General features: G+C 47.2%; 1 protein-coding gene and 1 pseudogene across 3 annotated transcripts in view; both read left to right on the top strand.

Moving 5' to 3' along the window:
* Positions 1-13634, top strand: part of LOC144106674 (uncharacterized) — a 100551-nt gene that overhangs the window by 70982 nt on the left and 15935 nt on the right. The gene's annotated exons all lie outside the window — the stretch shown is intronic.
* LOC144106675 (uncharacterized) lies at positions 4421-6449 on the top strand (annotated as a pseudogene). The gene is made up of 3 exons (XR_013309090.1): positions 4421-5056; positions 5404-5615; positions 5913-6449. The product of XR_013309090.1 is annotated as an uncharacterized LOC144106675 (transcript).

The raw sequence follows: 13634 nt of genomic DNA on the forward strand, positions 1-13634 counted from the left end.
ATTAAAATCATAGAGCCCGAATGTCGAAGGAAATAAAGTTAATTTGTTTATGCGGTTGGAGCTAACATCAAAATGCATTCGCGTAAGCAGCATGCTTAATGATTAAATATGACACTATGCTTCAAAAACATGTTTATTAACAGCAGATTGGCAAAGCATATCAAAGAGAAAAATAATCGGTGATGCGCATTTGTTTTCGTTTTCTTTGCCGTGACTCGACAAGCATCGTCTGCAACTTGCCCAACAGCTCCAACGCAGCGTCCGAATTATCATCGGCGGAAAAGTAGCGCGCAGCCAGATCGAGTGCTGACGCTGTTTCACATGCACTTGGGGGTGGCAATGGATCGTCGCCTCCGTCGGACTCGTCGTCGCTGTCAGCTGTGCTCGCCGCGCCCGAGTTGTGCGGCATCTGGTCACCGCAGGCCGCTTCAATAATCTCGGCATCGCTTAACGGCCCCGATGTCTCCACGCCGCTGTCAACGTCTACGAAGCTCTGGAAGTCAACACCCTCCGATAAAGCAGCGCAGGCAGGGTGCAGCGCGACGGAGTCATCACACTGAGCATCCAGCTCTGCCGTGCTGCAGGCTTCTGGGCCTTCAATGAAGCCGCACTTTCGGTAACAGTTCGCGACTGTGTCCGCCTTGAGAGCATTCCACGATGTTGCCAGCATGTGGCAGGCTCCGAGGAGATTGACGTCGTACGATTTGGCGCTGTCCATACACGCAAGAATCCGCTCTAGGAGGTGGCGCCTGTACAGTGTTTTGAGGTTTTTAATAACCCCAAGGTCCATAGGCTGCAGCACAGCCGTAGTGTTTTTCGGCAGAAATGCCAGACGGATTGCCTTCAGTCCGCTGATGTCGCAATGGGCTGAACAGTTGTCGACGAACAACAGAACATTCCTGTTCTGTGCCGCGAACTTCCTGTCGAGTGTGCGCAGCCAATCCGTGAAAATTGCTCACATCATCCACGACTTTCTGTTCAAGGTATAATCAACAGGGAGAGTTTTTAGCCCTTTAAAGCAGCGAGGCTTCGCTGCTTTGCCTATAACTAGCAAGCGGCACCGTTCCGTGCCAGTCGCGTTTGCGCACACCAACACCGTCACACTTTCCTTGCTTCTCTTGCCGCCTGAACACGTGTCGCCTTTGTAACTGACAGTCTTGTTCAGCAGCAACTTAAAATAAAGCGCGGTTTCATCTGCATTGAACACATCACTGAGCGAGTAATCGGCAAGGTAGTCCTTTAGTTGACCTGAGATCCAATTTTGACACGTTTCTTCATCGACTGCGGCTGCCTCTCCACAAAGGCTTTTAAACGTAAGTCCGTGACGGGCCTTGAAACGCGACAACCAGCCTTCCGACGCGCTGAAGTCACTTATGCCCATCTGGCTGGCGAAGTCCACTGCCTTTGCGGCAATTATTGGTCCACTTAGCGGAATGTTCCTGCTGCGAACGTCCTTAATCCATGCCATTACAGCATCCTCCATCTCTGGATGAGCCGATGTTCTTAGTCGTTTCCGCGAGGGCTTTATCTCCTTTTGATACGCGTTGAGGATCGAGTCCTTGTTCTTGAGGTATGTGGACAGCGTGCATTTCTTGACTGCAAACTTCTCTGCGATCGCTGTCTTTGTTAGGAGACCACGTTCGACCTCCTGTAATATCTCCACCTTCGTCTTCAAATCCTTTGCGGAGTACTTTCCTCGGTTTGCCATGATTGCCACAGTCGATGAGACGTCACCAGCGAGATACCAAACAAACGAGGAATATCACGCAACACAAACTTCGCAAGACACCGCGGCAACAAAGACTAGGCGCAAGAGGGGCCGGGTGCTGCGTGCAGGATGAAGGAAAGGAAAGAGTCTTCGCTTCCCGAGCTGCACAATAAAAGGGTACCGGAAGTCACGCGTTCTTGCAAGGGCTACTGGGAGAGTTTAGCCGATGGTGCAGCCAATAGAACGCTGGGCGCAGCGGCGTCGTCTGCTGCATGGGCAGGCGCGCTGGGACGGCGCCCAAGTAGAGGGAAGCGGGGGAACGGGGAGGGGAGGCCCGCTTGATTGAAACGTTTATTTCCATCAGAAAAAAAGCGCGGCTTCAAAAAAATGTGACTTAACCGTCTCTCCCGAGTACTTCCTTCCTCCATGGTCGCGTGCGTCTCCGATGGTCACGACCGCCTCGGCGCAGCGGAAACCTGCAACGGCTTGCGCCGGAGCATAGGCGGCGCCCGCGGTAGGGTGGCTACCCGCGTGACCGCGCGTCAGCCAAAAATAGACAAGCCAATGCTTCGACGCTCCGGCAGCGAAAACCTGCTACGGCATGCACCGGAGGGCTGGTTCGGGCAACGAAATTCACGTCTCACCTCGTGCATGCTGGCTTATTTTTTTTCTCATCATTCTGCATTTTTTAAAAATTTTCAGCGCATTGTATTTGCTACGAGGGGACTTCTGTATGCGAGGAGCAATGCCAGCCATCGGCGCCTAGTTCGAATTAACCGACGTGGATACCGGCATATTCGAATTATCGGGAGTTTTGACCCATTGAAATACACAGGGCTTTGCCGGGACCCGGCCGTCAGTTCGAATTAACCGGAAGTTCGAATTAAGCGATTTCGAATTAACGAGGTTTTACTGTATTGTCTTCAGAGTAAGATTCAGCTACCTCTCGGATCATTTCGCCAGGAATCCGTGCTTTCTCTGTCAGCAGCCTTTTCCTCGCCCGAGACTACCTGCCAAGTTATTCCATTTCTTTGACGGAAACGGAAAAGCCAACCCACACTTGCGTCGAACCCAGTTATTTCGAGTGCATCAGCAAATTTTTTGCGCACTTTTTCTTGCAGCATTAGGCCAGACATGGGAACATTTTGCAGTCTGACATCTTTTAAGCCATGTGAGAACAGCTTCGTCTACATTTTGAAAGTTTGCCAGTTGCAACCATTTCCTCATAGGAGCAAGTTGCGACTCCCGGTGAAGTTTGAGGCTCTTGTCTCGGTCCTTCAAAATGGTCGCCACCGTCGATGGGGCAGTGCCTCGATGTCTACAGAGGTCAATTTGCCTTTTCCCTGCGTCGATTTCGTGCAGTATGCCCATTTTGCCAGCAGCAAAAACTACTTTCGCTTCTTCTTGCCGTCGTCGCTAGCTGCATTCATCATTGAATTACGCACAGCAAAAGAAAACACTTGAGTGGACAACGACCGCACGGCCGCTGACACCCAACACAAAGAGAAAAGAGAAAAAGGCAGCTAGTCTGCTAGGCTACTGAACATTGAACCACAGCCTTGTGGTGGCGCTAGACATGGTGATGATGATAGCTACTGTACACACGCAAACGGCGTTTTCCGATTCACACGATGGTTGCGACGCTGTTAATTCTAGCCGAATTCGTAATGTTGATGTTCCTTGATTGTACAGGGGAGAAGAAATTACGTACGTTATTCTGAAATATGCACTATATTGAAGTTTATACCATATTTATTCGAATCTAGGCTGACCCCGATTCTAAGCCGACCCCCTAAAGTCCGAAGCCAACAAATATATATATATATATATATATATATATATATATATATATATATATATATATATATATATTACCTCAAATGTAGGCCAAACAAAAAGCGAGGACAGCGTTCACAAAATGCAAACAGCATTTATTGAATCTGAACATGCAGAGCTCATTCAACGTCGTTGTCGCTGCTAGACTCGTCGCTATGTTCCTTGTCACTGTCACTTTCAAACAGTGCACTATCTTCGGTACCGTCAAGCGCATTAGATATGCTGCACTTTTTAAAGGCATGCACGATCAAAGTACATGGGATGTCGTCCCACGCTGCAGCTACCCAGCCCACCAGCTGTGATAGCAAAGCACGTTTGATGTGGCCCATTGCCGTTAGCATGTGGTCTTTGTCAGTCAACCAGTCCGTGTAATACTTCCGCAGATGATCCTTGAAAGGTTTGTTGATGCAGACATCAAGTGGCTGCAACTGGCCCGTCATGCCACCCGGTATGACAGCGAGGTCCGTGTTCGCTTGGGCGAATGCAGCCTTCACGTTGCCGGTCAAGTGCCCACGATAAGAGTCGACGATAAGGAGCGAGTTCTTTGTCAAAAGGGCTCCTGGACGCTGTCGCCACACAACCTTAACCCACTCTTCCACCATCGCACCCGTCATCCACCTGTTTTGATTTGCCTGCACGACATTTCTTGGGAAAGTTTCTCGAGCAGGCAGTGTCTTCCTTTTAAATATCATATCAGGAGGGAGTTTATAGAGAGTTTTAGAATTGGGGACCCAAGACTGTGGGGCCCCAAGACGCGTTGCGTAGTTGCTCTTGGGTTTAGAGGAGCAGCAGAGTTTGAGAATTGGGTCAAACGCAGACAGCGTTGGGTCGAGCGCTCGTTACGCCACAGTGGTGAATATGAGAAGAGCTAACAATAAGATCTGAAACGTAATAGTTTTGTTAGTACTACAAATTAAGTAAACTGTTTTAAGTCAAGCGAAGCCAATCGCAGCCAAGTGCTCTTAAATGGTGTTTTTTTTTGGTGATTCACTTCAAAACTGCGAATACACCTGTGTAAAATGGGAAAAATCAGTCGAAGGACACCAAGTTTGCTCTGCGATCACCTGCTGTACGCTGATTTGAGGGGCTAACATCGAAGATCTATTTCTGCCGTTGCCAGAAGCGATCTACCGACGACATGGCCGGCGGCATTAAACGTCTCGCAAAGGATGGCTCAATGTCGCAAGCATTGGAGACGAAGTCTTTCGGAGAATGTTCCGTTTTGAGAAGCAAAACATTGATGAATTGTCATCTGCTCTCTTAATTCCCGATACGATTGAGAGCATTCAGGGAGTGCAAGTATCCGGCAAAGAACCTCTCCTGATTGCCCTCCGGCGACTTGCATATCCTAATAGGTGGTGCGACTTAGAAGATGTTTTCGGACGACATACCTCCGTGATGTCCAGCATAGTCGCCTCTGTCTTCGGCCACATTGAGACTACCTTCGGTCACCTCCTGTCGCTGACAAATCATCGTTGGCTGAACCTCGCGAACATCGCTATGTTTTCCCAGGTACGTACACGCTGTTTATAAAGTTAAAACACGTACTACGTCATTGCAATTAGGTAAGCGACTGTTGCCTTTGCAGGATACCTGTAAAGGTAATGTTTGTTACCTTAGGCTTTTTTAAATTTCTATAAAAGCTTTACTGACGTTGATATAAAAGACTGGGTTCCCTCAAAACGGAAGTGTACAGATCGCGTTTTATAGGAAAGGCACCTATGATGCATGTACTTTCCAGTTATGCATTTCCCAGTACTAGCAAGTGTGACTCGCCTCTGGCCATAGTTGTTGAAATCTTAGTAGCGCGATGTTGAAATGAATACTGCAGCCACAATATCTTACATTTTGAAATGCAGGCTGTACATGATCGAGGTGCGCCTTTGACGAATTGCTGGGGTTTTGTTGATGGAACTGCCCGACCCATCTGCCGACCAACGTACCACCAGCGAATGTACTTCTCTGGACACAAACGGCAGCACGTTGTCAAATATTTATCAGGCCGTTATGTGTGCCAACGGCATCGTCTGCGACCTTGACGGCCCATATTTAGGCCACAGGCATGATGCAGGTAAATCAAAGGCCCCTCATTTCTGCCGTCACGAGCCGCATGTTGCCACAGTTCGGATCTCATCGGCCAAAAGGGAATTAAACGTGTGTGGAGTGCAGTTTCTCCGAAGCACATTTTAAGTGTAATTGTTTTTGACATGCGACTTCTTAAATATTTAACAAATCCTTCACCTGTCACATTAAGGCAGTGCCGCAGCAAGAACATTACTAGCAGATGCACTGCTTCTAAAACTAAGCTTTGCTTTGAAACGGCAAGGTGCATCATTCTGTGGCTCAATTAATTGATTCTCGTTTACAGGAATACTTCGGGAAAGTGGGTTGTATGAGAAGCTTCTCCAGTTGGTGCAGGGAACTACATTCACTATATATGGTGATCCTGTGTACGCCCTCCGCCCTCTGCTCATGCGGCCATATGCTGGTGCACGTCTCAACGAACAGCAGCAAGAATTCAATACTGCCATGAGCAATGTAAGGCAGTCAGTGGAATGGGGATTCGGCAAGACAATCAGTCTGTTTGCCTTCTTGGACTACAAAAAAAATCAGAAAATCTTTCTCCAGAATGTGCCTCAGATGTACAAAGTAGCGACGATACTAACAAACTGCCACACTTGCCTTTATGGCAACCAAGTGGCAATGTTCTTTCACCTTCGTTCACCTTATCTGAAAGAATACCTTGTGTTGCATAACACCTGAGACAGAAGCTGGTATGAGTACCATTTATTTGTCCTGTTTAAACAAGGTGGATCGGCTTACTAACGATCAAGTACTGCAGAAAGTACGTCATTCACCGGAAGCCTGCTGACCATTACCATTTATTTTCTGATATATTCATTCCCTGCTGTCCATATAGTTACTAATTTAATATTGTTATCAACTTTATGCCCCTTACGTTTTGTATTAATGTATTCATCAATATTTTATGTGTTCTTGAATAATTAAGATATGCCATAAACCTTATTGTATTGCCATGTCTACTCCTATGTTGCACTGCCATCATTAAACTTTTTTGTCTCCAATGCTGGTCCATTTTGCTGGTTAATCATTTGCGGCCTTTGTTTTTTCTGGCTTTTTTGTAAATATTTGATCTGTGCTTCTATCTGTACGTCCACCCTGCGAAAATCCCTTCCTGGGATTGCAGTATCAATAAATAAAATAAAAATAAATAAAGGTACTTTGGCTCATGTGCACTATACAGTTCAAAGATGTGGTGTGGCCAATACGTGATTATGTCGTTGGAGCAAAATACTTTCCAAATGTACAATGTTCACAAGCACACGTCTGTTCTGTGAATAACAAAAACGTTTAGTTGGTTTTCTTAGCCAACGCATCCTTCAAAACACCAAGCAGCGCATTTTGTTGCGCCATAAACATATTCCTCTCCGCTTCGTGCTCCCTGCGTGCTGCATCAAGTTCTTCTCTCCGAAGCCTCCTTTCTTCTTCACGGTCTTTCACTTGGGCTTTCCATTCAGCAATGTGTTGCTCTAGTTTCTGCTGTTCAAGTGCAAGTTTCTTTTCTTCAAAATCCAGGCGCTCCTTTTCTAGTGCGGCATTTCTCTCCCTAGCAGACTGTTCAAACTGCAGCCTTCGCTCAAAAAATGCAAGGTTGGCTTCAGAAGGATTGGCAGCTGCAATTGAAAGCACACAACTATTACGTATGATTCTTCGAATAGCTTGTAAAAAGTATGACACCCTAAAATTTGTTAACTTTAGTAATCAAGTTCGCTTTAACGTTCACCGTTCGACATTAAAAATTTGCCTACACATCATTGTGGACAAGAGAAGGGCGGTTCACGGCACAACGACTGGACTATCAACATCCAGCAAGTGCAACATCCAGCAAGAAGTCCGAAAAGCTGAACTGTTGGTTATAAGTGCACTCATGGACAACATTTCAAAATTTGTATGGGTTAATTGTGGGCACATGCCAAAGTAACTTTTGTAAGCACTTGCTGCAGCATCAAATTATTTTGAATAACCTCATAAAGGTGACTTGTGAGGTAATAAATTATGAGAGAAAAATGTTAACACTTATTTGCACAAGGCAGCACAAATGTTCAGTGCACAATGTTCTGCACGGAGGAGAAGTACGAGTCACCTGTCTCTTTTCCTTTGCTGGGTGCTGCTTCTGGCGCGCGTATGATTGCTGGGATGGGCATTGGATGGTGGAATTGTATTCCTTCTTCCTCCTTGCGCCAAGCTGCTTGCATCAGTATGGTTGGACTGCGTACCAGGAGACTCGGTGCCACTTGGGAGGCTCAAGATTGGAGGTTGCGGCTGGCGGTCTCGGGGCACTGCAGAGGTGGCGTCTCTTTGTGGGCTGCCTGGGTTGGCATAGATGGCACTTTGTGTACTCGGTGGTGACGCATCTACACAATTGTCGCTGTAGATGCTGTCCAGAAGTTGTGATGCTTCTGTAGGCTGAAAATCTTCCATGTCTGCAAAGGAAGCCAAAGTATGATTAACTTTTGGAATTGGTTTATTATTCATGTAGTCATAACTCCATATGCTGGATACAGTAGCTAAACAAATTCCTGTCATATCCACATTGATAAATTGCAGGATACATTCTGCTGCTTGACAAAACACCAGAGTATGCGATTGTGCACAAGAATATTACAGGATCAAATTTCTCGTTCCATCTCCATTATTTGATTGAAAAAAGATGCAGTACCGCATTCTTCTGCGTTTTCCAGTTGAGCGTAATGAGCTGCTGTTGCTGTATCCCTCGTTTGAGCTGCAGCCCATCGTTCCAAATTTGCAGCTCTGCAGTCAGTTGGTATGGCTGGTTGGATGTCACTGGTTGGATGTCAGGCGTTCGAGCAACTACCTTTTTCAAGGTGGCTCCTCTGATGATGTACCCAAATTCTCTTGCAATAGCTAAAATTTCTTTGAGAAGCTGCTCCTTTTCCTCATACCTGCAACAACAGATAAAAATCAGCTTCCTATGTTTTGTGTTCGTCACATACTTTATTTAGACATGGTGTTTCACTACTGCGTTAACGCTTTGGGAGTCAATTACGTAATATACGGCGCCGTGAACAAGTCTCGCGTGATTTACGGCATCATCTGTATGTCTCAAAAACGGTCCAAATTTTCAACTCTCTTTCCCAGCATCTACTAGTGCCCTGCGGGGATGCAAGGCATATTTTTCTCACGCCGTTCGCCTTGCGTTTCACTTCAACGATTTGTTTACGCCGGCGCGAGCACTACCGCTCATGTACGCGGGCGCGCGGCAAATGTAGTCACGGATTTGTCTCACGGGCGGTTTCTGTTTGTTGCGCTGGCAAAAACTGGTATATGACTTGGTTGGTAACCTTCGAAATGGTGAATGCTTGACACTCGCTCGTTCATTGCCCACAGAGGCATGATTACAGCTGCTCAGAGGCAGGCGCTGGCACATAACAGTTCCCTCACCACGGGTATACAGCTACACGCGGCAGGAGAAGCGGCTTCGCGTTCCTCTGGCAAGATTATGGATGCAGCAAATCGAAGGCAAATTAACAAAGCAAAAGACACGGCTAACCTGTGTCTACTGCAAGCGGAAGAAGTTGTGCGGTAAATATATACTTACTTTTTCAGATTTGCTGTATCCTTGTGCAGAAACTGTGCCATCAGCAACTCGCAGTGGCTGCGAATTGATCGCAGCGAAAAGTTTTTCTGCATACTATCTGCAAGATTTCTGACAACTTGTGGCCACAGCTTCACATCCTGAAAAGGGTTCGTTGCGAGCACTTCTCGCAATATATAGATGTCGTCTTCTGCGGTGTAGTGGGAGCGCGCGTACGTAGCTCTCGGAGCAGTCATGTTTACAGCCCGAGAGATAACGGCTTTGGATGGCTGCGGCTCCAACGGCTCTCCTGGCTATCTCGCGATTTCTCGTCACTCGCGAGGGTGACCCAAGGCGGCTTGGGGGCCCACGCTAGTTTTCGATTTTTGGGTCTTGGGTTGACGCGAACGCAAGAGCCCAAGACTGGCTTGGGTTCTGCGCATGCGCACTTGCGGCCGGCAATTCTCTTGGGGCCCCAAGCCGCTTGGGCCCCCAATTATAAAACTCTCTTATGTCCGTCAGCTGTGCAGCACAGCATCACAGTTGCGCGCTGCTTCTCGTAGCCCGCAGAGCGCACCTTCACCTCCTTGGCACCCTTTTCATTCACGGTGTACGCCACTGGCATATCAAAATACACAGCCGTCTGGTCGGCATTGCCGATTTGCCCAAGGTTGTAGCCTGCCGCTTCTCTCTTTCGCAGCACGTAGCGCTGAAAAGCTATCAGCTTTTCTTCGAAATCACTTGGCAGCTTCTGGGTGATTGAAGTGCGACGTCAGAGGCTGAAGCCGATGCACTTCATGAATTTCTGAAGCCAGCCCCGGCTGGCTTTGAAATCCTTTGGCGTTAGGCCTCGCTCCCTCGAAAGTTCCCTAGCTTTCGCTTGGAGCAGTTCTGTTGTCACTGGAAGGGCAGCTGCTCTCTGCGTCCGAACAAAGTCAGCCAAACATGTCTCCACTTCGTGGTGACGGCCTTTCTTTGGTCCGCTAAATGCCGACCTCGTTGCGGCGCACGCAAAAAGTTGCTGTCGTTGTTTTTCTCGTCGACTCCGAAGTCCCGCCCGGCTTGAAGGTTTGACGATGCCTCTGCGGCTATGACAACCTTTCGCTTGAAAGCGGCACTGTAGTGGCATCTCCTGCTTGGTGCCATCGCGATAACACCACGCCGCACACCGATATGGCCGACACGACGCAGGTCAAAATGGCGACCTCGCTTGTGTACGGTTGGCTACTGGCACGGCTAGTAGCGGCTGCGATACTGACTTTTCTAGATAGCGCTAGCTATGCACCATATTTAGCAGTTTCAATGAAAAACTGGCGCATTTTTTAAAATCCTCGAATCTAAGCCGACCCTAGAGTTTGGATAATGATTATTTGGAAAAACTATCGGCCTGGATTCGAATAAATACGGTAGTTCTGAAATATTTTTGCATTGAAAATATTGGCAGTTTGGTGGGGATTTTTAAAAATTGGTTAATTTGAAAAATTCGTTAAAGTGGTGTTCGTAGTTTTGAGATTTGACTGAAGCATGCAATGCTGCCTAAGCTAGCGTGCCTCTTCGCGCTGCAACGTCCGTGCTTGAGTAGCAGTAGTTCATCATGTGTCCAAGTACATTAGCCGACCAATTTTTCGGACTCCAATAATTTGGACTTGCGCGATGTTTCAGAATGTGCCGAGGAACTGTCGCGCACCTCATAAGAACATATTCCTTTTCACGACCGATATTTCGGACATTGTGGAGCCAAAAAATTCATTTTATCAGACTAAAATAGACGCCAGCAATACTGTGGAGATCGTTTTTTAATCGAAAGTTTTTTTTTGGCTGAATATAGGTGCGAGTGGACATCTCCGTCGCAACCAGCCGGTTCTTTGCTGCCGTGAAAGGTGGCTCCTTGGGTTTAAACGGAGTCATTTGGACGGACTGGCTTTAATAGGCTTGGCTATTTATTCTTCATCGTTGTCACTTGAGGCACGTTTTTTGTTGCCATCGAGGTGCTGTACAAAGAGCGTGTGATCGTTTTGAAAATAGGACAGCTGCAGTGTCTGCCGCGGCTTGGATGACGACTCTCGTGGTATGGAACAGGCAGGAGGAGTGCATTTACTCACGTCCGCTTGCGTCATTCTGTGGGCCACCTGTCTCGGTCTTCACGATCATCGTTGCCCTTGGAAACTGACTGGTCTTGCTTCGTATGGCTGTGCATTAATTTGTGGCATAACCTGTGGCCACGTTACACCACCTGGTAGGACATTAGGTGGGGCAAACATGATGAAAGCATGATTGTGGCCCAGATGCAATGCAATATTATCACCAGATACAGTCCAGTATTATCGCCTGCAAGCGGAACATGGAAAATGGTGAAGTTGGTGTTGTCTAAAGCCAGTGTTTCGTAGAAAGTTTTGAAGTTTGCGGAATTCTTTTATTTCGATTTTTCGGACCATTTTCCGTGCCCCACCGTGTCCGAAAATTTGGTCGGTGAATGTACACACAAGCATGTCTCATTGTGACAAAGCGCAAGTACCGCTTTTGGAAACGTCCCGACACTGCCGTGGTGGCTCAGTGGTTTTGGTGCTTGGCTGCTGACCCAAAAGACGTGGCTTTGGTCCCGGCCGCGATGGTCGCATTTCGATGGAGGCGAAATTCTAGAGGCCTGTGTGCTGTGAAATATCAGTGCACTTTAAAGAATCCCAGGCGGTTGAACTTTCCGGAACCCTTCACTGCAGCGTAACTTATAACCCGATCACTTTATTTATTAATTTTTTTCTTATTCTATTCAATACTGCCAGCCGCCGTTTGGTAGCCACAAAATAAAAATAAAAAGCGAGCACACAAGCAAGAACAAATACTCTGCATTTATGAGAGCATGAACAAACACACTGTGTCTGTAACAGAGACACGGCAACAGATAAGAAAGAATCTTGGTTTGTCAAGCTGACCACTCCCGTAAAGCATAAACCAAACCAAACGTCCTGTATTTTCACTCATCTCGTTTTTGTCCCACCACTCACTAAGACCTCGAAAAGTTAGCGATATGTGACTGAATGATACATGGCTGTCACGCATATTCACTCTGACTGCATTGGCGCCCAAAACGAAGTTCACAGTCAGTGAAAGCTATAAGAAGGTTCTGTAACTAAACAGCTGACTGCCTTGTTTATTTCTGCTGTGCCAAGCATGAGATTTTATACTGCTCCATGTTTTCGTCAAAGCCCTCACTGGGGCTTCAAGAAGTACGAGTGAAACACCTTATGGATGGAATGATGGAGCACCTCAAAATCCGATGCTCTGGACATATACAGTAAAAGGTCGTTAATTCGAACTTCACTGGACCGGGAAAAAAGTTGTAATTATCCGATGTTCGAATTATCGAATGGCCTCGAAAAAACTGACAAGAACCATTTGCATTGCGGTACATGTACTATTTACTCGCGTAACAACCCACTCTCATAATGGACCCACCCACTCCCATTTTTGCCTAAGAATTTGAACGAAAAAAAGCGTCAGTGGTTAATGCTTCCTTCGGTTTCTTTCTTCGCACTGTCACGGTCCACAACGCATTTCTTGGCAGTGCGCCATGATGCTGCGCAGCGACCTTTTGACCTTAGCTTTATCATAGGGGAGGGGGGAGCGAACTTTGCAGAGTGCCAGCGCTTATCGGGTTGTGCAATTAAGCCTCCTTTTCAGTATGTTCCCTTTATCCTGCCATGGGCGATTGGGGCGGACGCCGTCTGCTGCCACGCAATCATTGGAACGCGTGATAGCAGCAAGCGCCTTTTGCAGCGAATGATGCTAAAAGCCGGCGTCATGATCGCGGCTGACCGCGTGGTTCCGTTGGCGACTGATATGGGTGGAAGGATGGACGACACTTGCAAAAGGGGAAAAAAAAAATTTTTTCGCATTTAATTTGTATAGCGCCCGTCTGAAGTCATAGCCTTTCATGGGCATTGGCTGGGGCCGCACCGACAGTGCTTATTCGTATTTCCGAATTAACAGGGCTCGAATTAACGAGTATTTACCGTATTTACTTGCGTAATGGAGCCACTTTTTTTTTTTTTTCTAAAAAGTTGACATCAGTTTGGGGGGAGGGTTCATTAGGCGGCAAAAAAAAAAAGGTTCCAACAGATTTTTTTGGAAGGGTGAGATTTCACATATCTCTGTCCGTCCTTCCCTCATCAACAACAACGGTCAGATGCGTTTGTGCCCTCTGTGAGATACATTCATCGTTGCCCAGAAGTCGTTGAGAGTTGTCTGGCCCTTGCCAATCTGCTTCATTGCCATAACGGCTCGTATGTTCACTTCAAAGGTCCATTGCTTCACTCTGGCGTTGGGAGTTCCACGAGCTCGCAACCATCCCACAATGTGGGCACATCAGTTCAAGCTTTGTTGCCAGTCCAAGCTGGCTGCCTTCTTGAACAGTCAACCCGGGCGCAAGGCAATGCTTGCACAGGGTGCTAGAGAGCAGGTCGTTTAGGGTATCCA

This window comes from Amblyomma americanum, chromosome 10, assembly GCF_052857255.1.
Source record: "Amblyomma americanum isolate KBUSLIRL-KWMA chromosome 10, ASM5285725v1, whole genome shotgun sequence".
In the NCBI taxonomy this organism is placed as follows: Eukaryota; Metazoa; Arthropoda; class Arachnida; order Ixodida; family Ixodidae; genus Amblyomma; species Amblyomma americanum.